Source organism: Lutjanus erythropterus, chromosome 20 (assembly GCF_056507025.1).
Source record: "Lutjanus erythropterus isolate fLutEry1 chromosome 20, fLutEry1.hap2, whole genome shotgun sequence".
In the NCBI taxonomy this organism is placed as follows: Eukaryota; Metazoa; Chordata; class Actinopteri; order Lutjaniformes; family Lutjanidae; genus Lutjanus; species Lutjanus erythropterus.
The window spans coordinates 14,900,894-14,925,457 of record NC_139336.1 but is presented as its reverse complement, the minus strand read 5'-3'; the positions used below and the strand labels follow the sequence as shown (position 1 = coordinate 14,925,457).

At 38.8% G+C, this 24,564-nt stretch overlaps 1 protein-coding gene across 1 annotated transcript in view; it reads left to right on the top strand.

Moving 5' to 3' along the window:
* Positions 1 to 24,564, top strand: part of trabd2a (TraB domain containing 2A) — a 75,989-nt gene that overhangs the window by 38,183 nt on the left and 13,242 nt on the right. The window lies entirely within an intron of this gene.

The following is a 24,564-nucleotide window of genomic DNA, read 5'->3' as shown; positions in this document are numbered from 1 at the left end:
AGGAGGTGCCTTTACAAGGGCTTGGTCTAAAAAGGTGTGTGTGTGTGTGTGTGTGTGTGTGTGTGTGTGTGTGTGTGTCTGTGAGCATATAAGTTGGTGAGTGAAAGTGATATGGGCAATCAGCCCAGAAGCACCGGTCTTAGACATACGGAGGGCAGGTTGGGTCGGCGTGTACAAGGAACAGGATGGGGCACATTAGGGTCCGTGCACATGTGCATATGCACGAACACACACATTTACACACATACACTCGCACACACTCCCCAGCCCCCAAGCCATACCCAAGACAGACCTGAGTAAAATGTGTCCTTAATTATCCCTGGAGGGGTCAGAGGACACACACACACACACACACACACACACACGCACACACACACACACACGCACACACACACACACTACAATGGAGCCCATTATGTCAGCGTACTCAACGTTCCTGTTACTATCAGGTGTGAGACGAGTCTTATCAGTGACCATTTCATGTCTCTCCGAATCCGTACGAAACATCTCAACACATTCATGACGTGATTACTGTCTATTCTGCCATTTTTCTCAATGTGTCGTGTTGCAGTGACCCGAAACTTGGAAGGAACTGCACCCTTAACTTGTTTAGATAAATTATCATTACTTGAAATTGACTTCCAATCAGACTGAGAGGAATTAGCTTTGTGCTTTTTCAAAAGAGCACAAACATATTTAGCATATTTCTCTTCCCGAGTAATGATCCCATTAGCCTGCAGGAGTTGGCCTGCAGATTCTTCACTGACCTCTGTGGAAAATTGTTGAGGGTTTTCATTTTTCCCTGTAATAAGCTTTATTGCCACAACAAGTTAACAAAACAGTTTCTACATGATAATTTATTCCCTGTCAAATTGCGTGGTGGGATGCAGATTGTGCCTTGCCAAAGGAAACTTAAGATATCACAAGTGTTTGGGTATCGCGGTGATTTAGTGTTTAAGGAAGGCTTGCTCATGTTTGTTTGTCAGGATTGATGACAGTAAGCGTCTGAAAATGTAGATTGTAGCGACTTTTCATCCGGTTAGGCAAATGCTACAAAACGTCTTTGTAAGACCATCATAAAAGCTTGATGATCATCATTTTTCACTTAAAATATTTTTATTGTTTAGCATCATATTCAAAGATAACTAAAATAAGGTATTGCAATACTCCTTTCCCACATAAGCAAACATAATATCAAAACATAAATCTAAATAAATAACTGGAAGAAAAAGAAAAACATAACCCTGTGATTCAGCGGCAAGTAAGTCAGATGTTTTCGACTCACACGTCCCAAAACGTCAGAAACACTCTCATTTGAATCTTTGTAGCTGTTTGCACCACCTCTGCTTATTTTCAGGTCCATTTTTTCCAACATCATGTGTTTAAATGTTTTGTAAGCTAGAGTGTGCTCCAGAGCCAGAGAGCAGCTCGCTCTGCTCTGGGTTTATCACCCCTCACTTTACCCAGCAGCTGGGAAGAAAGACTTGGGGACTGGTTGGACTTCTTCTGCAGTGTTTTTTCAGCAAACTGTACGTTTACAGCCAGTAGGCAACCTCATTGCTAAACTTAAATTCCTCTGCTCTGATGGCCAACACCTGTCTGCTCTGAGTGCAGCCCTTGTCTATCTTTTTCTCATCCATACCCACTACGCACACAGAAATGAGGACAAGGACAACAGCACACTGCAGAGAAAGTTTGGCTCTTCATTTGCAACTAATGCTTTGACATGCTCAAACAAGACCGAGCTTATATAGACAGATGCTTCACTGTGGCGTGAACGCCATCGTCATGTGAATATGAGACTGACGTGGCATTTGCAGTCTAAACAAGGGGGCAACACCTCTAACCCATAACTGACTGCATCCTCTCAAAATCTTTTAACTTGTCTTTAATGATAAATTTGATTCTCTCAAGGTGGAGTGTGACAATCATTTTTTGCTGTTCATTCCTAAAGTAAAACATCAGTCTTGGTCTGAAGTTGAGTAACTTCTCAATGTTAGCATAAATGTTATAAAATCCTAATTGAAAGAGGCTGAACTCCACACTTGGGCTATAATCATGTAGTATTAAAAGTGGGACAGTAGTGGAGAAAAATGAATAAATGTGCTGGTTTTCATTGTTATCTGTGTTTATGGGGAAGAAATATTTAGTGATATTTTGGGGTTTTGGAAATTGTTTATGGAGAATGCATTAATGGTCGACAGTCACACACTGCCAAACCAGAGCTAACATTTACTAACCCTAAATGATTTCTCATGTGCTTACAGCTCACAGACACAGAACACACACACACACACACACACACGCACACACACACACACACGGCCATGCACTCACTCTCTCTTTCTCTTGTTTTCTATGAGTTCAAGCTATAATTACATTGCGTTAATAGCAAAGAATCTATGCTTTTTACATCAATCATTTATTTCATAGTATATAACTAGTTATTGTGACGTATTAAAATAAAGCCTACCATTGGCGCCTATTTCAGGTGACATGCTCCTCTCTTTCTGCTATCTGCATGTTTCCATTTTCAAAATCTCCGTCGTTATGAGAAAGAAGACAATAACAACAACCTCTGAGCAACTACATGCTAAAAATGACAGGTTACCTTAACTGTTTCCATAGTGACAGTGAACCTAACTTGCTGTTGTCAAAAGCTAATACTTTCTGAAACTTTTTACAACTTGCAAAGCCACTGAAAATGCTATTCTCATGGTCTTTGAGCGCCCTGAAATCCTCCCAAATGTCCAACTTGCCCTTCAACAATGTATTGTCCACAATTTGATATCCTCCATTGGCTATTTTTACCTTTATGTCATCTATTTTAGCCCGCAGCTTGCCATCATTGCTGTCAGTGACATCATATTATTGTATTGTATGTGTTATAATTGTTGTGTAGTTGTTGTCCCCATTGCACAGTGTTTTTGCAGGTGACCTGCCTGTGGATACCCGTCACGGTGCAGACGTCTAGTTTCTTGTTGCTAACTACAGTTCATATTTTTCCAAATTAAGGGCCCATGTGGCATGTTGGAGGGGAGGTACTTCACCTCTCTATAGCAAAATGATAATGATCTCAGACAGATCTGTCTCCAGTGCTGACTCATCACTCTGGACATACGTCTGGCTATGTGAGGCTAGATATCCTGTGACCTTAAGATATTTGTTACCAAGAAAGTTAGGGCTGCATCTGCTTAGACAGAACACCCTCTATACGATGTTTTTGTCTGAAAGCATGTGTCATTTATCAAGAGTCATTTAGGCGTCGATGCCAAGTCAGTAAACACATTGGAAGAGGAATAACACATTACAAGATGCAGTTTGTGTGAAAGTATTTGAGAGATTTCCAGTGAATTCAAGTTTTCGATTAGTTGACAAAATCTTATAACTAGAGAGAGTTGTACAGCTCCTATAGAAATCTGATGAAGGTAATGGTTCTTTGGCCGTTTTCAGACTCAACCAGAATGAAGCCTGTAACCAGTAATGCATCCAAACCCTCGCTGTTGTTTTTCCAGCGGTCTGGTCAGAGTGGCGGTCAGGAAGGCAACGGTCAAACAAACACAAGTGGTCACTGGTCAGCCCAGAGGAACACACACACATCTTTCTCTGTCTGTCTCTGCACACCGGGTGTGTCTGTCTAAGATCTCATGATGATAAGAGCTGCTTACAACAACGTCACATTTATGTAGTGCACAACCACGATGGCCACCTAGTAGTTTGTTTGATTTTGTTGCTGGTGTTGTGAGATGATAAATATAATAAGAAAAAACTTCAACATGTAACACAAAGTTCCGTATCCTTATCCTTACCCTTATCCCAGTGTTTTCCTGATTTTCATGAAGAGCTTTCAGCCTCTCTGTTAAATTAAACAAAAAAAAGAAAAGAATCAGTAGGGTAACAAGAACCACTGCCTCAAATTTTACTGACATCCACATCCAAAAATTTGGCAGGGTTTCAGTGATCTGCTTATTTTTGTTGAACACCATTACTCCAAAATTTGCTTGCTGGCTGGATTTGTACTTTTGACAGATAAAATGTCCCTGTTCTTACACTCTGTCATCAAGTGTTTGAATCTCAACAGGCCCACAGTATCTTTAGTAACCTAGATAAAACTTAACATAAAGGGCTACACTGTAAAAAACAATATTTAGTTCTTTTAAATTAAAAAAAGAATGTCCAGACTGCCTTGAATTTTTAAGTTGACTGAATTTGAAGAGGAAAGTTGGGGTAATTTTTCAGTGATTCAAAACAACAACAAAAAATCTTGTCAAATAAACTTTACTAATTAAGCTGTACTCAGATATTAAGTTCAACTCTTCAGTCACACTGATGAACAGTTCAAACAAATATGACCTCCTTTTACATTTTCTCAGTTCTCGGGTCTTTATGTCACACAGAACTTACAGCTGCAGTAGTACAGTGTTTTTTCATTATTTGGTTATTGTTTCTTTAGACGCTTTATTTAGTGAGTTGATTGATTCCTGTACAGTACATTCATTCAACTCATTTCAAGTCATTTCAAGTCAAATGAGTTAAAGTTAGAAGAACTCATATTTAGTGTTCTGAAAATAAAGTTTAGTTAAGTTTGATTAAAAGGAACAAATTAAAAAACTATATTTATGTTAAGTTAATTAGGTTCAGTTTATTCCACTAAATTCTTGTATGATTGTTTACAGTGTATAGTCGTATCCATGAGGGCAGAATTATGAAGGTTTTTTCCAGTGTTTCGATGTTAAACTAAACCACTGCCCTGCTTCACCCTGCCTTGAGCTCAGGGTATTGTCATGGCTCGCTATACTTCACTGTACTGTAAGTAAATACCTCCTAGAAATTTGTCTTTTCCCCCCATCTGTTTGTCTGAAATACCACGGCCATCACTCAACATAAATGATGATGTTGAAAAAGCGCCATATGTTCAGACAGGCATATGGAAGCGGTTATTGCTGCGCTCCATAGGTACAGTAACCCAATCCATGTATACAATCTGAACCCATGTTCCCTTTATAATCTCTGCCATACCCTGGCACTCTTGACTTTAATAAAATGATGTGTTTACATATCGCTGAAGGCTGAGGGCTCCGTTTCTGCCGGCTCTTACTAATTCTTGTCTTTTTTTTTTTTTTCTGGGCTGAACTTAAATGCATCCATGTTTTTAGTCTCTGCCCCAAGCTGCTTAGCACATCATGATTCCCCTCAAACTCTGCTCCAAAACCACAAATTTAAATATTTGCGGTGGTGTAATTGCCAGTGTGGTTGACAGGCTCTAACGGTTACTGTACTTTGAAATGTTTGACTCTTTTCACAGACAATTAAGGTTTGCCTTTGGATCCCTTGCTATTTAGGTTGGTATGGCCACGCTGAAGTGAATACCCCTCGGTTACTGAGCTGTTTAGTGCGGTGGGCAGGCTGTAATAAATGGATGGCTTGGCCCATGAGCTGTGGCTCATGACAGAGGTTGACATGAACTCATAATTCACACAGAGCACCTTGACTTGTCAGTATGTGGGTAGCTCTCTTGGTACTGGAGCAGGGAAAATAGTCATTTAATACACCGTACTTACTGAGTCCAGTCCCGTGTGCTGACAGAGACACATTTAGTAGTAAAGCTATATGACTTAATGGCTGGTAAAGGTGGTATATTTCACCTTTAGCATTAGAGCCTATATGTTATCAGCAAAAAGCGGATATATGAATGAGACAAAAGAACAAACAAAGAGACTAAAGCAGCTCTAATGTTTTAAATTATTACGGCGTATCACCGACGACCCATGCCATGGAGTCACAGGTAAAGAATGTTTTGAGCTTTATGGTGACAGTAACAGTAATGAACATTAATAAAAAACAAAGACAGTGAATTAGATTTTTATCAGTGACTATGCGTGAGCCCAGGTTTCACATTTTGGTAGCAAATGTGCTACTAGTTCATCAGTCACCAAAACAGGAAGAGAAAATGTCTTTGTGAAATGACACAGTGGTACACTGAAACACTGCGATACACTCAAGTGGTGTTCCCACAACAAAGAATCCAAGGGTGTTAACACTCAAAGGTTTGGTTCAACTGGACTAAATGAGGCTGGTGTGAACACGCCCTAAAAGAATGCAAGAGGCATCAGGAATATTTCCATTGAATTGAATGGTGCAGCCGTGAAAACATGGAGTATTTCCCTTTGTGTATTCGGTAAAGAATTGGAACTGATGCAGGATATTAGGGCAGAGATAATTTGACCTTATTCTGCAAATAGGCCAGTCTTAAGAGAATTTAAGGAATTTTAAATTATATTAAATATATGTCTCTACAATGCCTTTGTATATAAACTGCTTTAAGTACTCATTTGTGTGTAATATTTTAGACTCTGAGTTATAGCTGATTGACTGGACATTCCTATTCAAATTTGGTGTATTAAATCTGTTATAAATCCCCAGGCTAAATCCCTCCGGTGTGTTTTCACATTGAGCACTACATCACTGTGGTCGCTGCCCTCTTTTGACATTTTTTTTCTTCCCCAGATGGTGTGAAAGTCAAAAATGTGGTGCTTTTTCGCAGCACCTCACCCTCGTAAACAGCCAGTTTACAACTGTTTGGGGCAGTCGCTGACATGAGTACACACATGTCATACAGCACCATTAAAATCCAGACCAGACCTACCACACACTTGGTAGGGAAGCGGGCAGGCAGGGGCAAAACGTCTGCCAAACCTGGATTAACTCCCAGATTTAAGTTTGAATGACACCTTTATGCTACAACTTTTTTTTTTTAAGGTTTTAGGTCTTAAAAGTTACATCTTGTAGGATTAATTATCTTTGCCAGGCATAAAATCTGTCCATCTTTAATAGGCTGTAGCAGGCTCAGTTTTAAAGGTAGAGTGAAAATACTGGTGTCAAATGAAACTAAATGACTTATGGCATCAATAGGTACCAGCTATCTCATGGATTTATAAATAACGCTTCAAAGTTAAGCTAAACTTTGGCAAATGAAAAACTGTCATGGTCATTTTCAAAGTGGTCTCTAGACCTCTTTACCCCCACTTTATGTTAATTGCAGTAAAATTCTTTTTTTTGCCTGCAGTTTAAATGTGTTATTTTCACCTTTTCTAAAAATGGAGAAGTTGTATAGTCCTGCACAGTGGGGTCCCCTAAACAGTATATATTGAGAATACAGTTGGGAGTTGCATGATGTTGTTGTAGCGCTGCAAAATCTTAAGCAGGATTTATGCTCGCTGTGGTGAGCCTGGCGCATGACAAACATGACATCATATCCTTTGTTGCGTCGAGCACGGATGCTTCAAAAGATGGTGCAGCACTTGGTCGCACACCTCTGAATCTACTCACCAGTAACTAGTCTGCCCTGCAACAAGACACTGAGTCTGTTCATAGCAAAAGTGAGAATATTTTGTTGATTTTGGAAGCTCCTGCTGATAAAATTGTTTGTTTCCACTGTTATAACCACAAAATATAATGTTAAAAATAAAATATCTGCTGAACATTTGACCCACTGTAACTTTGCCAGGAAAAAAGTAAACATAGGCTTGTTGTATCTGGTTTCATGAAGAATCCGACATGATGCCAGGCATTAAGAATAACCGTAAGAAACAGACAATCTTCTCGCTGCTTGTCTCGTTAACTTACATAATTCATATAGACACAGTAATAAATTAAGATTGTTTCATAACCAGTTGTAGTAGCTTTAAATTCAGTCATATTTCTCAGTTAATTTACGTGTATTGGTGTCTTATCAGTGACAGTACATCTCTTCACCTTTGTTTCTTCTGCTTTAAAATTCATCTATTCATTACACATGGAAAGTTTATGATGACTGTGTTGGTCTTTCTCTCCTTTATGAGATGTGACACACTGACTTACTGACCACCTGTCACCTTTTTAAGTTTAATATGAGCTTACATATTTACGATCCTAAATACAGCCCAGATAAACATGAAAAACGTTTAACCGGCGGGATGTTAACATGTCAGGAGCATCTGTACTGTATCATCTGGTACATCTCTGCCTCTTCTTAAATGGGAGGATAAACCTGTCAGCCCCTCCAAATGACTAACTGGCTGTTAAGCTGCTGAGTGAAAAGCACCTAAACATATACATTTTGTTGCATTCATTGGGTCAAAGGCCTCCGTCTCTGGACTTGAAAGACATATTTCATAAGGCCCACACTTCTCTCCAGTCATAGCAGTGAACGCTTGTCACAACAGCTTGTTGTGATTTATTGAAAGAGTTGAACTCCTCACCCATGACCCCATTCAAACCCAGCAGTATTTCCTTATGCACCTGGAACGGGCTCTTAACATGCCTGCCCAGGGGCTAAACTTTCATTCGGAGCAGAAATACCTCACTCCTATATGAAAGGGAAAAGAGGAAGGAAAATTATATATGTAGCTCGCGAGCAGCAGTGCATCTATTGATGATTCTGAGTGGGAATTGTTATGAAGGAGCTGTCCCTTTTCATTTTGGGGCTGAAACATAAAGGAGAGCACCACGCTGCCCAGAGGGGATGAAGATATGAAGAGACAGAGGAAAACATGACTTGTGTGATTTGTGGCTTCCACTCTCCTCAATGTGGAGTTATTGAATACTTTTTTGTTTCACTGGTGCGGGGAGGTTTCTGGTTCGCTGTATGAATGAGCCTGTGTTGTTGGCCAAACATGGCTTATGTACATCGTCACACAAAGTGCAGGATTCTGGGACGACACAGAGCACCAGTTTTTGCTTAAATTAGCTTTATTATATTTATTTATCCAAAGTTTATATTTGGCATCTTGATGAGAGTTCATGAATTATTCATGAAATGAGCCAGGGTTACTGGGTGTGTGTCTGCATAGATATGGATATTTTTGAAACTGCAACATCCGTTCTCAGTTTAGAATTCGTGTGCACACTGAAGCATTTCATATAAATTCTTTGTTATGAGTATTTGCAAAAAAACCCCAAAAAGAACCCAAAGTCACTGCTGTGATGAAAAATCCTGCTCTGGTGTTAAAAGTTGCCTTATCAGTGGCTGGAAAATCTTTTTCTTTGTGAGGAAGCAATTTGAAAACACAAAGGAATGACTGTTTAATATCTGAAGAATCCTGAAATTAATTGAAATTTAATTAATTGTAAAACAAAAATCATTCAGTGGAATCAACAAATTGTTTCTCATTAACTGAACACAAATATACAAGTTTTATTTATTCAAGTTATTTCAACTTGAAATTAATAGTGTTTTAGGACACATATTCATAACGTTCGGCAATGTGACTGAAGAGGTATTGGTTCAATTTCATATCTTAAATGTGTTGAACATATATTAAGTACAACTGAATTAGTGTCAAATCTGTTTGACTAGAAAAATGTATTTGATTTAAATTACCCCAACTTGTCCTTGCAACTTTAAATTCTATCATCTTAAAATTTGAATGCTGACAAGGCACTAACTTTTTTTATAGTTTGTTTTTCCAGTTTATTAAACTCAGTCTCTATTACATATCTTAGCCTTTATCCATATATATCTCACTGTGTATTTTTGTGACTTTTGTCAGTCCTATATCCTAGAATAAGATATTAAATCCTTTAATAAGGTATTGAAGGGATAGTTGGAGTGAGTTAGTTAGATATATCAATATCCAGTGTATTACCTACAGTAGATGGAGGTCGGCACACAGACAGAGAGGGACACCACCATGGAGGCCGAGCGATGAACTGCTGTGGACAGGGTCAGCAGCAAAACGTATTTTAGCTACTTAAAACAGATCAACCCTAAAAAATCAGTATCACTGTAAGTGAATGCTCTGTTTAAAATAGTTTCACCGCTTTGTCTTGCCATCAGACAGCCTTTTCTGACAGGAGACTACTGTTATACAAGCCAAATATCACTCTCTCCAAAACTGAACTCAGAACGCTGGACTGGTTTACTGCTGCCTGGCTCTGTCCTTTTAAAACAGAAAGGTCACACAATCATGCAAAAAAAAAAAAAACAGATTGAAGCAGCAGGATAGCAGCAATTCCTATGTTCTGTGAAGTAAAATAACTGATGTCATCCATGTTTGTGAGTTTGGCTGGTTTGGAGAGTGATACTTATATAATATTTGACTAATATAACGGCAGTATTCCTTTAGAAAATGACTATCAACAAGTAACCCATATAATCCCACTTAAAACAATCAAAATTTTCTTACCACTGATCCCATCCTGACCAAACAGTCTTCTTCATTCAACACAAACAGGCTTGATTTTAATCACCTCATGTTGAAATGACTGTCATAGGTTTTTGAACTTCTGTTTTACGTCACTGAAGGGCTAGAGCAAAGGAGAGATTGCAATCATAAAAACATGATTTTTCTGTTTTTGTTGAGGCCGTTTCAGATACTTTAGTAGGTGCAGATGTGAAAGTTGGCCATGTTTCGTCGTGACGCTGAAGTATTTGCAGGGAAGCAGGAGACCTGGAAAATTAAACCCACAATTCTATCCTTAACTAGTTAGTGAGGGATAGAGGAAAGAACAATTAGAGGAGAAATGGGATTAACAGATGTTTGGTAATTGACAGAGGGAGACAAACATGGTGTTATAGAAAAAGAAAATCTGGCAGAAGAGGGAGATAAAAAGAAAAAAAAAAGACTTTGACAGTGATGTAGGGGGAGATACAGTGAGATAACACAGCCAAAAACAGAGTCTGTGTGAATTTACAGACCTCTATCCTGCGTATCTGCTCTTAGTTATAACCTAGACCTAAATCACAGATGATATGCAGGCCTCATTTGACATCTACAAGATCTCTTGCAGATTACTCAAACTAAATAGGCACAAAATTGCACTCTAAGCCACATGTTTTAAATGGAAGCTCTGTGAGAAAACATCTGAGAAAAACTACGACGTGGAATGCTTTTTGAAAAAAGCGAGCGGGCATCCGACTCCCCTCGGTATCCTTTTTTTTTTCTGGACGGAGACAGTTGAAAGGCTGAGCAGAGGCTCGCAGCAGGATGCGAGGCTGGCAGGGGTACGTGTGTTTTCAGAGGAAGCAGTGTTGAGGCTGCAGTATGCGAAGTGCAGGAATACATTTTGGAAGGTTCGGACGAGCAAAAGCACACGTTCATAGAAAGAAAAAAAAAATACCAAAAGAAACGCTGTTGTAGCTTCAGAACTCCTGCTGGTTGAATGAGCAGAATGATTGTGATCAAGCCTCCATTGGACGACAGTCTGGTCTGCAATTGATCTAAAGTATAGCTGTTGTGTGGTAGAAACCAATCTCAGTTTCCTACTTCAGTTCACTTTGGGTGAATCTGTCTCAGAACAATTTAAAACTTTTTGGTGCTGTTTTAAAATAATGGCTGCCAATCTAGTCCTTGGGAACCAACAATTCATCATTTGACTCTGCAGTTTGTGTGGCCTTTATGCTCTCATTCAGTCAGTATGGTTCCATCCTTTTTGGCTTGTGACTCCTCAAGACAAAGCTTTGTGTGCTTGCAGCCCCCATCGCAGATTGCATTACAGTCGATTTGTGACTCAGATTGTTTTATTTGGGCCTAAAAATGTAAAATTATCCAGTGATTCACAAAACGTATAGCATTAATGTGTTTTACTGCTTTCCTGTTGTGACCCTTTGGGCAGTCCTGACCCACAGGTTGTGAACCAGTCAGCTTGGATGATATAACTGAAAAATGTATCTTGATAGTTAAGTTCCACATTAGTCGATATCTGTAATTGTTGATCATTTAGGCTGTGACTGTCAACATTATTTATACTCCAAAGGATGGACATGGCTAAGGTGATAAAAATTAAAGTTTGTTCATCCATTTTTGTCCGATTATCCTTCGCCAGCTCCCTGACCTCAGCTGGCTCATTTCAACGTGAAGGAGGAGTGGTTCTGCAACCGATGATGTCCAAACTGATTATTGTCTGACTTAAAAAAACAAGACATGGCCACGCTGTTTCTGTTGTCGTCATGTGTTGAAGGTGCAAGTGAACATCACCCCTGTTAAATGACTGTCTTGTTTGCGTGTCGCTCATAGTACCAAGGGATATGATGTTGTTAATGAGTCGGGGAGCAGGCCTGGGGTTTGTCTGATACATGATTGGCTGATACATGTGTGTCAGTTGTGGTAACGTGTCCCTTGTAGCACGCTTCATTATCAAGGGATATCACAGGCTGTTTATGAGCCGGGGTGTGTTCATCATGTGCTTTCATGTAAGTGAAACTATTTTCTTATTGCTCTTGATGACATATTTATCGTTGGAACATACTGCTATTGTTTCAACACCCAGAACAGACTTTTGCTGTGTTTAATAGTCATAATGCTGTGATAGAAAAAATATACTAAACCAAATTCATGAGTAAGGATAATAATAATGTTTCTGCTAGTTAACCTTACAACAATACACCTGTTATATTCCAGGAGTAGATATTTATATGTGGTAAAAGCAGATTGCAAGACAAAAAGTATTGAACTTAAAAGACCAGAGTGTTTGATTTAGTGGCTTTATACAGTAATAAAAACATGCTTATGAATAATATATTCTTGACATATTCTACCAATGGAGCTTGCAAAATCTTTAAGTACAATTTTGGGGAGCTTTACTTTAATCGTACTTTATACTTCCACTCCTCTAAATTTAACGGTGTAACACTGAACTTTTTAGTCCACTTGATTTGACAGCTACAGTTCCTATGCAAATGGCGTTATGATCCTTTTCATAAAAACTCTTTTCAGCCAACCTGAGTTCAGGTGGTACCCGCCACCCCCACCCCTCTTAAACTGCGTATAAAATCTCTTTTTACTCGCTTTCATAGCGAGAATATTCTCCGAGACAGTATTTCTAAGTAAAACGAGACATTCAGTGGCAGGGACGTGCAGAGCTGGCAGTGCCCCCGGTTTACTTTGTCAAAACTGCTCGCTTTTACAGAATTTTCAAACTTTGATCACTCTTTCACACGACCACAGTGAATGAGCTGGTGTGTGTGTTCAAGCGCCATAATTTCTTGGCAAGAAAGAGCCAAACTGAGAACTGAGCACCGAGAGGGAGTGTAGAGACTATTGCAGCCTGACAGATGTAATCCCTAACACGGCTCCAAAGTGCTGTGTGCCACCACAAAGTTTGAGTGAGGGTTTATTTAAAAAACCACCTCACACCACAGGCCTCTTATGTGCTCTGTTTCTCATTTATTCTCAGCATAAATTCAAAGCTGAAGTTGCCCAGCACGATCTCAGGGAAACTTGTGCAGACAATTTAGCCGTTTTTACTCTAATGACAAACACGGCAGAACATAACTCATATAAAAGAAAAGGCCAAGAGCAAGACAAAGCAATTAAAATGTGTGGCTGTTTAACGATCTGTCTTTTCAATTCTCACATTTTGCATGCGATTTTACTCATCCAGCTTTCTTTGTAAGCTAAACAAACCACCTCTCCCATCATCCCTGTCACATTCCTCCAAATACTGTCCATAATAAATTTCACTTATATGCTTTTTAACAGATCATCAGTCTTATGCATTTGTCTGGGCCAGTGGTATTTCTGGTAGAAACCTTTAGATGCATCTACTGTGAGAGTAAATCAGCTCTGATAAACACCAGTTTGTCCTGATATGTGAAAGTTACAAATGAGGTGGAAGTGAAGAAATCCACAATTGCCACGGCAGGAACTACTGTATGTTTAAAGTTTTCTGATACAGCATTTTTAGTTCACATCTCGCTCACCTCTTTTCACTCACATCTCTTCAAAGATTTGCATTTTATACACACTGTAAAAATACACAATTTATTTTAACTTAAAAAAAAAGGCTGCCTTAAATTTTTAAGTTGAATTTGAAAAGACCAGTTGAGCTAATTTTGTAATTATTCAAAACAAATAAACTTTTATAGCTGAATAAACTTAGCACCAAATTAGTTGTACTTGAGAAAACCAAGTAAGTAGTAAGTAAAATCTCCTGAAGTGTATTGGAGACACACAGCAAGTTTTCATTTAACTAATTATTTCAAGTTTAGACTTCAAGTTAGAAGGACTCATGTTTGTAAGTTGTGTAATCAATAAATACAAGAAATTTTAAGTTTAATTGCCTTAAATAAATAAAATAATGTTCTCTATAAACTTAATTAACTTATTTTTTTAACTTTGATAACTAATGTTGATGTAAAGTTCTGCAGTGTTCTGAAAGTTTAATTAACATGAATAAATAAATCTAAAGATAAAAAAGTTTAAAAGTAAGATTTATTACACTAAATTCCAGCGCACTCATTTTTTTTGGTTTAGCTTTGGATTCTGAAGTAAAAATGGTTGTAGAGCCTCCATGCCAAACTGAGATATCACCTCAAGCAGCCCTGACTCCACTCCTGTTTTTGTAAAGCAGACTTTACATGGGCACCATGTCAAAATACAGTCTACTCAGTCTCAGCAGAGACGTGTTTAAGGCCTAAACTGAAGGCCTTGCAGGATGCTCTTATCCTCAGCTATCACTGTCTGGCATCTGACGACTTAACATTCCTGTGTTGTTTTGCATGCCTTTTCCCTTTGTCTCTATTCCTGTTTTTCTTTCCATGTTAAATTCAGCAATTGACATCATTCTGCTCCCTCATCTCTGCTCCTGTCTGTCTCGAATTGTCTTGTTTTTTTTTTGTCTGCGTCCATGTCCCGTCTGTTGTTTTTGCGTCTCCTTCACAAGTCTGCGTCTGTTTGTGAAATGGTGATCGGTATCAATTTTGCAATCGAGGAGCGACCTTTTCAATCCGGCCTGTCTCTGAACTGTGTGTCTCACAATGGCTGAGAGAAATAGAAAGAGAAATGTTGTGCTGGTGGTTGAGATGTTAGCATTCTTTGGCTCAACTTAAGAAAGGCTGATTTCATGGAAAAGAGGTGCATTTGTGTCTTTCAAATTCATGCAGCCATATCACAGCTGTCTTTTATCACAGCTTTCTCACGTCACTGATAACTAACATTCAAAACCATATCCTGGAGCAATGAGAATGGAAAAAGTTAGATTTTTAGGTAAAGTTGTCAAGAATATCAAACAAGCGTATTTCAAGAGGTTCCAAAAACTATAACAGTGATTTCAACACTTTGTGGCCTCGGTGAAGGTGAAACGTATTTTGTTGCTTAAGTTGCATCAAACCTGATTAATCAATTTATAAGAAATGATGCAGGATTTGACACATTTTTTCCTCTTTGTTCAAAGCTTCAGTGTATGAAGGACAGACAAATTGCAAACCATCACATATGACTCACAGTTTCTCAATATAACAATAAAACTAAGAAGTAAAAATGAATGAATAAGATACATAAAGAAATAAAAATAAAACAACAATAAACCTCACAGTATATTAAATAAACATAGATATACCCGAGGAATTTTGAATTAATTGCACACAAATCTTATTTAACCCTTAGGAAGTGAAAACACTGAGCATGTTTTATTTATAGTAACATAAATGTATATATATATATCATCTAGAGATAAGCTGAGAAAACCAGTTGGAAGTGCTGATGTGGGGCTGAAGGCCTTAAAAATGTTTTTGAAAGTAAAAATCTATAGCTGTCCATTAATAATATTTTCAGTGTTTTACACGCATTCACAGACATTTCAGTGAAAAAGCTTTATACTTTATTAAATGGACAAGTCAGACTTGTAGCTGAGTTTGTGCTGAAAAATTGATACCATGCATGTGGAATAAGAACACTTTAAAAGGTGCTAAATAAAGAGTGAATGCAAAGAAAGCTGCAACTGCAGAAGGATAAAACAAATCTATAGATTATTTATTCAGACACTTTAGCAGTGTAGCTCCAGGCACTGTCGGTCACTCAGTTGTTCATGGTGCCCTGAGGATGAATTCTGCCTCTATAGCAAGTGATCCCCTTGCAGATACTGTAAATGTTTTTCATCCAGGATCTAGTATAAACGTAGAATTGAAGTTTTCATTAACTTTGACACAGTTTTGAAGGAAATTATGACCTCATCTTCAGAAACAAGGCCCATACAGTAGGTCATTAATGACTGAGCAGCAGAAGCACTAAAACAACATGTGGAGGTTTGGTTTGGCTCAGTCACTGATTTCACCCTGAAGCCTGACTTCTCTGGTTCTACGTCAAATTATGTTTTTTTTATCCTCATACACATAAGTGGGCTAAATCATATGTCATTTTGTTTTTAAGGTCTACCATTTACTTTTATGAGATAGAGTACATAGAGAGAATTACAGATGCAACAGATTGGAGCTAAACTTTAATATGCTGTAGGTTTTGGATTGGTTTGAACCAATGACGGTACAAGATTTTTTTTCTTGCAACTCAAGTTGAATTTGTGGGCTTGTATGCAGACATTTAACCAACTATTTCTTGGTTTTGGCTACTGACTTTCTCTCCTATGCTATTATATTAAGACTATCCTTATCCTGCAGGGAGTTTGGATCAAAATGACAACATATAGCTGCAAGTAACATCATACTAAATTGATTCCAGGCAAAAACAGTCATTTTTGAAACTTTTTTTTTCCATGGCTCATCCAGTGGTAAAGAATCTTGGTGCCTTCTAGGATGAATATTATATTAACATTAAGAGGCTCTTCTCAACACCACAAGTTGGCTATGGTTCATAAATTATGAAAGTTTCACTTAAAAAAACAACATTAACTGCCGCTGTCCAGTAATTGAATTGTGGTTAAGAGCTCTTTACATAAAACACTCAGTGCTGCTCTGCTGCATTCCTGTCTTGTCTCTTTCTAACATTTTCAGCCACTCCAGCAATTTGGCTCTAAGGACGCTGGTGTCAGTTCCATCAGCAAATATCTCAACAGCTACTTGAGGGATTACCTTGAAATTTTGTTATCTGAGAGGATGAATCCTACTTACTTCAGTGCTGCCGTGAGGCTCACATTTATGTTTTTTATTTTATTTTTTGTTTTGTTTTTTTCTCATATCCAGTGAAATATCCCATGATGTACTTAATGGATTTTTGCACAGATATTCATGGCTCCCAGATGATGTTTCCTAATATTGTAGTTTGCACACACCACAAGGCATTTTTACTGGATACATTTAAATTATATACAGTTTGTAAACTTATATTATTATAAATTAAAAGGAAAAATCAGACAATTATGTCAGTGCATGGCACACCTACTGACACTTGAAACACACTGCACTGCAAACACTGCTGTGTAATGTAGTGCTAAATAGTGCGGCTATTACATTTGACTGTGACTGGCAGCTGTTTTAGAGTGATGTAAAATCAGATCAGATATTATCTGACTGATAATAATCACCACACCCGCTGATTTAGTCACCTTCATCCTGTCCTTTTGCACGGTGCACTGCTGTGCATACATGGACCAGATTAGAAGGTGCACATGGAGATGCACAGTCAGTGCGTCCTACCACCTTGTGCACTATTATTCAAAATAAACTAAGGGTGCAAAATATTCAACTGAGGGAGCAGTGCATGCTTTTGCACCCTTGTAGCCCATTTGATTGTAATGAAAACTGGGACAATTTGGTTGTGAATGTTGAAAACATGGACATTTGAGTGTTTTCAGACATTTGTTGGGACTGTGGACACCCCGCTTGAAACTGGGACAGTCCCGATAAAACTGTCTGCTGTCTGCTTATCACAATCTAGCACCATCAACAGGTCACATTAGTCCAATACTTGTCTTATCACCAAAGACAGCAAAACTAATGACATTCCCATCAGGATCAGTTCATGTTAGCATGCTAGCATGCGCTAAACTAAGATGATAAACATGGTAATGTTACCATCTGCTGTTGAACAGCATGCTTAGGTTAGCATGTTGATGTTAGCATGTAGCTCAAAGTATCCCTGTGCATAAACATCTTATAAATATCTTTTTTGGACCATAAAAAGATGCATATCACCTGTTTAAAATAAATAAATAAAATTAATGCAACAAACTATAAATAAAATGTCCAAATATATAGTAGGCCTATGTTCATCTGAAGGCTATGGATTTTTTTTCTATTACATATGACTTAAGAATAATGAAATGTGGACCGATAGACTATAGACTGTTATGCCACCACATGTAATTATTCTCAGCTAGCTTCACAGTATTTGATCATATTTGTCTCTGTTTTGAGACTACTGCCAACAGTATCCTGTTCTTTTCAAACAAATTGGACTTGACTGATAATAGGCGAGGTTTAAATTTAATACAAAGAGAAATCGACTGTCCATCAAAGACATACAACAGTTTGATTCAACCAGGGATAAGAAGAAGTGCTATGTAAGCAGAGCCTGTATTTCCAGACACTTGATATGTGTGTTAATATAGCGCTGGCATTGTTTGCAAAACACCAGGATGACTTTGTGATCTTTATGCCAGTGGATAACCAATAATTTTCCTGTTATTTGTCTTTGACATGACTGTCACTTTTATGGATGGCTTCGTCTCCTTGACTGTTGAGGACACTGAGGTTTTACTCATCTGTTAGCGGCTCGGTGAGCCAAAACAGTGATTTTCCAGTAAAATATTTGGCTGGTTAGTACTTCTGATGCCCTAGAAATGTCATGTCTTAAAACTCGGTCCATTATTTAGTTTTGACAATAGGTTGAATAGCTTAAATCTATGTTTTTAATAGCATTTCTGCCTGTGTGCACTGTAATTTATGCACGATTGATGTTGCTAAAACCACTGTAGTGTCAAATATCTATACAAGAATAGAAAGCCTGAGGAACTGGCCCCTTGCAAGGTTTATTCAAGCCAAGACTGCGTGGCTTTATGTCATAGGCAATAAAAGTAACTTCTAGGAAATAACAACCTGCATTCTACAGAGCAAAGAAAGACACCAGACACCTCACTGTCATCGTCTTCAATAAAAGGCTTCATTCACTTCATCGTAGTAGTGATTATGGGCTGCTGAGCCCAGCTGACTAGCAGGGAACATGTGTACATAAACAGCTAGCGGAGGCTGTATGGGGCAGAATGGCCTCAGTGCTGCCTGTAGCGTTTGTTTATCCAACATGCTGTAATGTTATGAGAACTGCTGCTTGGGCCCTGGTTACAACTTGTAATGTAAATATTAACGTGTATGGAAAAGGAACGGTATTTAAGGCTTACCATATGTTCTAATAATTTGAGCTGCTGATTGTGGAGGCTGGATGTCTTTTTAAGGACGGGTGCTGTTGTGGTTCTCATCTGGCGTTCCTCCGACTGAGTACAGGTGTGCAGAAAGGTCACTCCTTGAACGGATCTTTTAACGGGTCTTTTACAGTTAATACTTTTGTTGTCATATTGAAACAAGAGTAAAAAAGTCTGTGGTACTCATGCAGATTGCAGGCAAGAATGTAGTACAGTAGAAATAAGTGGCAGCCAGGTAGTGTAAGTGAAAATATCCCACTATAATTTATAAAAAACAAAGCAAGCGTCATTTTGTTGGATGTAGAAGTAATTCACTGTATAGCGACAAACTATAACAGTTATGTCAGAGCACTTTTCAAATAACGCAGGTCTAGACCATACTCCTTGTAATTGTTCCCACCAAGAGCAAGCATCGAGGTAACTGTGGTGAGGAAAAAAAAAGGATTGCAAACAGTTGCCTCCAAAAATAACATTCATATATCACAGCTTAGCTTTAGCAAATACGTGGTATGTAGGTTGTCTGTACAAGCAGCTTATTAAGACAAATATTGATATTTATTTTTCAGTGGCGACCTCTACTAGCCACTGACCTAGTAAGTGCAAAAGAGGAAGTTGGGTGATGTAGTATAAAGAGCAAAAAGTCTGTAAAAGAATGTGTTTTGGCCAGGGTTCGATTCTCACATGAAGCAAAAGGCAATGATGACTTATTTAAGGTTTTACATTACATATGTCTCTTCTGTCAGTTCTGTCAACGTGATGTATGTAACATACTTAACCCAAACCACAAACCAAGTAGTTTTGATGCCTAATCTTAACCTAACTGCTGCTGTTTCACAACTTTGACCATGTCATGTGACTTACACCACATGACTTATGTGACTTAAGGTCCAGCACACCTGTCGCTGGTTCGCCCTTCGCAAATTTTTTTTTTTCTCCCCAGGAAGGCAAAGACATGACTCGCCCTGCCCCACCTCTGATTGGCTTAGCCTGGTATTCTTACCCTAACCCTACATAATCTAACTCCCCACACCTAAACCTACCCAACCCAAACGCCCCAAACAAATGAAGGCAACAAGTACAAGCCAGACTCAGAGTCATGACTTTGCTCAACTGGAGAAAGAATTTTTCCCAAAGGTTGTATGTCATTTGGGAATCATTGGAAATCAACTTATTCTGTTGTTTAGGCGTGAGGATGTGTTGGAAACACAGCTAGATTAATTTCTTTTAATGACATAAAAATGATACATTTATATTAGAAGTATGGTGTCTGTAAAATGCTTGTGGTCAGTATATTTCCTTTGTAAAGATTAATGATCGTGTTCTGTTGAAGGATTTGGTCAAGCTTAGGGAAAGACTGTGGTCTTAAATATTAGAAAATGTAATGTTGACTTGAAGCACAACATTTTGACTTTTTCAATTTTAACAAAAGCCACAATGTTTCCCTAACCGTAACCAAATGTTTTAGGAGCCATAACCTAACAACATGGTATGAGGGATGTGAACTCCTGTTTGTGCGCCCAGCCCCACCTCCTTGTCACATTATTGTCATCTTTGTGTTTCCAGCAAACTGTATTGGTTTCAGCAAATTATTATACAAACCAGTTTTGTGGGAGACAGGGTTGATTTTGAAGCTGTAAGAAGACAAAGTTTATTTTTTTACAATATATAATTAACTGCTCTGACTCAGAACCAGAATATATCATTTAGTGTAACCAAACTATGCCACCTGACTGTTATAGACTGTTATAAAAGCTGTCACTTCATAGAAAAGTTCAGCAAACATATAAAAATGCTGTAAGTTTCTATAACCGTGACATGAGCTAATGTGCGACCCTCTAACTCAGCAGTCCCATGTATGAACGTCGCTGCATGTAGGCAGTTAGCTGTGAATGAGAGCTTTCAGGTCCGTCCCTGGTCTTTATCTCTCCCATCTCCCCTCTCTCAGCGCTGCTGGAAACACATACAGTCAACATATTGTGCATTGATGTACATATTCCTGGCCCATTTCATTGATTTAAAATGTATGAAATTGGCCTAAATAAATAATCTGTAGTAATATATGTCAGATGTCACAGACGTCACTCCAGAAGTGTGCTTCTTAAAGTGTGGGCTGGGCTCTAACATGGGTTGCAGGTTTCTAGTAGGAGGCTAAATGGATATGACTTCTACTGTTTCTTATGTAGGAAACCTAAAGCAACCCTGAAGTGACACAACTGGGCCTTAAGTTGGAAAACTGTAATGATCTCCAGATCAAAACAATGAATTTATTAAAGTGACAGTGTGGAGGATGAAAGCGCACAGTAATCATGTCAAGTTACCAAAGAAAGAAAATTACAGCTTTTTAGAGCCAGGGGTCCTAAAAAATGTTTTCGTTTTGATTTGCCGTGAGACAACCAATAAGCAGAAAAACTGATTTTGATTTTGTGAGTCAACATGCAAGGAAAACATCTGTGAAACTAGCGTGGCAGAACCAAACTTAATACAGCGCAGAGGAATGTTTATTTGTCAGCTCCAAGGCATCTGCATTTTCACAATTTTCATGTGTGTTTTGTTTTAAAGCAAATATTGAAGCATTAAAGTAGAAAAGTAAATATGAAAGTAGTTTTGTTGTGTGCATTGTGTCACTGTGACCTCTCTGAACAGCCCATTCTCACTGTGTGAGTGTCCCTATGATTCAAACCATAGCCCTTGTTACACAGAGATCCTGTAATATTGATACAACGAAGGCTCGCCTTTAACCCGGCTTTGTGTATTTACACTGAACCATGCAGCACCAGCATCAAGCTGCCTCAGTGTGTCCTTTTACATAGTGTGCTGGCACTGTGGAACCAAAAGAGGCGTGATATAACACAACAGCACACTGGTCAACAAGTGATTCTGCTCGTCTGGTCGTTCGTAATCACACACAGAGCTGATAACCTAATCAATTCATAACATGAAGCTTCTTTATGAGTTTGCCTTGTCTGCTACAGAGAAGTTTAAAAGATCACCTTGTGTGATGATCTGTGAGGAGGGATGCTGTGTCTCCCCTGCCTGTGTGTGCATGCAGCGCTGTATCTGCACTGTAAAAAGAGTCCACTCATCTCTCTCTCTGCCTAAAACAGCTGATTAACATGTGGAATAAACATAATTTTAAGAACACAGCCACAAACTGCAGTGAACACACTTACCCTATCTGACTTACCCTTTTGCATAGATGTCGATCTGGCTCTGTTCTGGCTCTATTCCTCCCTCCGCTGGCAAATCAGCAGCGCCCCTGTGCTCCCCGTTGCGTCACTGTACCTTTAAGTGGTAATGCAGAATAAAGGCGTAAAATTCCCACCTTGAACAGGCTGTGTAAAAGGGGCTTCTAATCCAGGGGCATCATTTCTGGAGTGATTTGACAGAACGTAATGCATGTAAGTGATGTAAAGTAACACACAGAAGTGATGTATTGTAATGCACATAAACGACGTAGCATAACATACATAAGTGATATAACATACGTTAACTTATGTAAGTAATGTACCTACCATCAGTTATTTCCTGTGGGATTGAGACATGTCTTTATTTCTCTTTCTTTCTTCTTTCGTTTTGAAAGAAACCTCAGAATAATGTATCGCTCGGCGCCGATTATTAGCATTAGCCTATAAGAGAGGTAGTTGTCACAAATAACCTGGAATATTTAGGCCTCAAACTTCAGGTCTGTTGCCAAAGGTGATGTCATATATGAGGAAAGTGCAGACCTTCTAAAACATTATTTTCTGTTCCTACTTTCTGCCTCTTTCTAGGGCATCAATCATTTTTAATCAAAGATTGCGTGTTATTCCATGACTTAGATGCACAAGCAGGCGTTTTTCATTTATTTTTTGCGAAGTATGAAACATGTTCTTGTTAAGATGGACTGTGGTCGTCATGTGAAATGAGTCAAATTTCAATACAAAATGTTCCAGTAATAGGCCCTCTCAAAAAAGTATGTGAAACTGCACCATTGGTCCAAACTTGTTTAGGGGTTTTTCATCATTTTCTGTGATACTGCTTAAGGTCTCTCGGGCTGCTCCAAAATGGAAAGCATACCAAGACAAAATCTACTATAAAGAAGAACTTCTGTCTTTATATAGTAGCTTCACTTCATAGAAAGAAGTAACTTTTTAACCATTTTTGTGATTTTTTTTTTGTGTTGTGCCACAGGGTTTTTCTTTTTAAAATATCCTCTTTAATCTCAAGTATATAACAGCACTTTTTTGTTCAACTCTTCAAACACACACTCGTTCCCCCAAAACACATTGAAGCCTTTGGGGACATGTCAGAATTGATGGCTTACCTCCTATTAGAATTTGCGTATTTGTGTGTGTGTGTGTGTGTGTGTGTGTGTGTGTGTGTGTGTGTCCCTTTGAAGTTTCTGGAGTCCGCCCACCCTTCTGTGGCCCTACATTGTGCCGAACAGCTCCATTTGTCCCACCTTAATCCCCTGACGTAAACTCACATAAATCACACTGAGTTGTTTCTAAACGTGGGCAGGCTGGAAAACTCGGTCTCTGTCTGTCTGTCTCGCTCTGGTTTCCAACTCCCATGGAGAGTTTAAGAGCTGCCGGGTATTCATTTAACTGACCACCTGTATTGCTAATGATTTCAGCTCAAAGTAAAAAATAAATGCAAGGTAACTGTTGGTTAGTCTCGCACAGGAGCTCTTAGAAGATTTATTGGGTAATTTCACCGTCACTCCAAGAAATGGTGAAACATAAATTAATAATTTTCTATTTAAAGACCAAATAAGAGGTCAAAGCCTGTGGAAGGCTTGTCAGATTTTTAAATAGTCCATCACTCTTAATTTTTGTGGGACTCTCAGAGTGGCTAAGCAGATGAAAAATACTCGCATTTACCAAGAAGACTAGTTTAGAAAAAGTTCTTGTTGACACTGCACTTTTCAGTAGTCCTTTAAGTACTGGGACATGGTTTTAACCAGCACTTCTTAGTTCTAAAGATGGGGCAGCATCATGGCACCCATAGTGCATCTAGGCCAACCTCTCTCTATCAGTGGCTCTGGGCCAGATTAAAGTGCCGGGGCTCATTGTTTACACAGCTCTGTGGTGCCACGGCTGAGCAGGCCCAAACAATGGGCCCCTGCTCCCCCTTGTCAGAGTGAGGGGAAGAATGGAGACCTCTTGACATGGCAACCTGAAGCCTCAATGCCCCCACTTCACGTAGCCGAGAGGGTCAGAGTGAGCAGGAGCGGAAAAAAGGGGAAGTCAGAGATAAGGAAGGAGAATGGAGACATGAAAATGGAGGGAGAGGAAAGGAGACAAATATGATTGTGGATGGAGGGAAAGAGATAACAAGGTGAAGAGGAATAAAACAAATGATAGCCTCATGAGGAATGAGATGATTCATGTAAAGGTAAAACAGTGGGTGAAAGAATAAGAAATGGGGTTCAGAGAAGAGTTGAGCGCTGAAGCAATCAGGAGGTGAAGAAGTAAGAAGTATAATTTGAATTACCTATTTTTAACAAAGACCTGG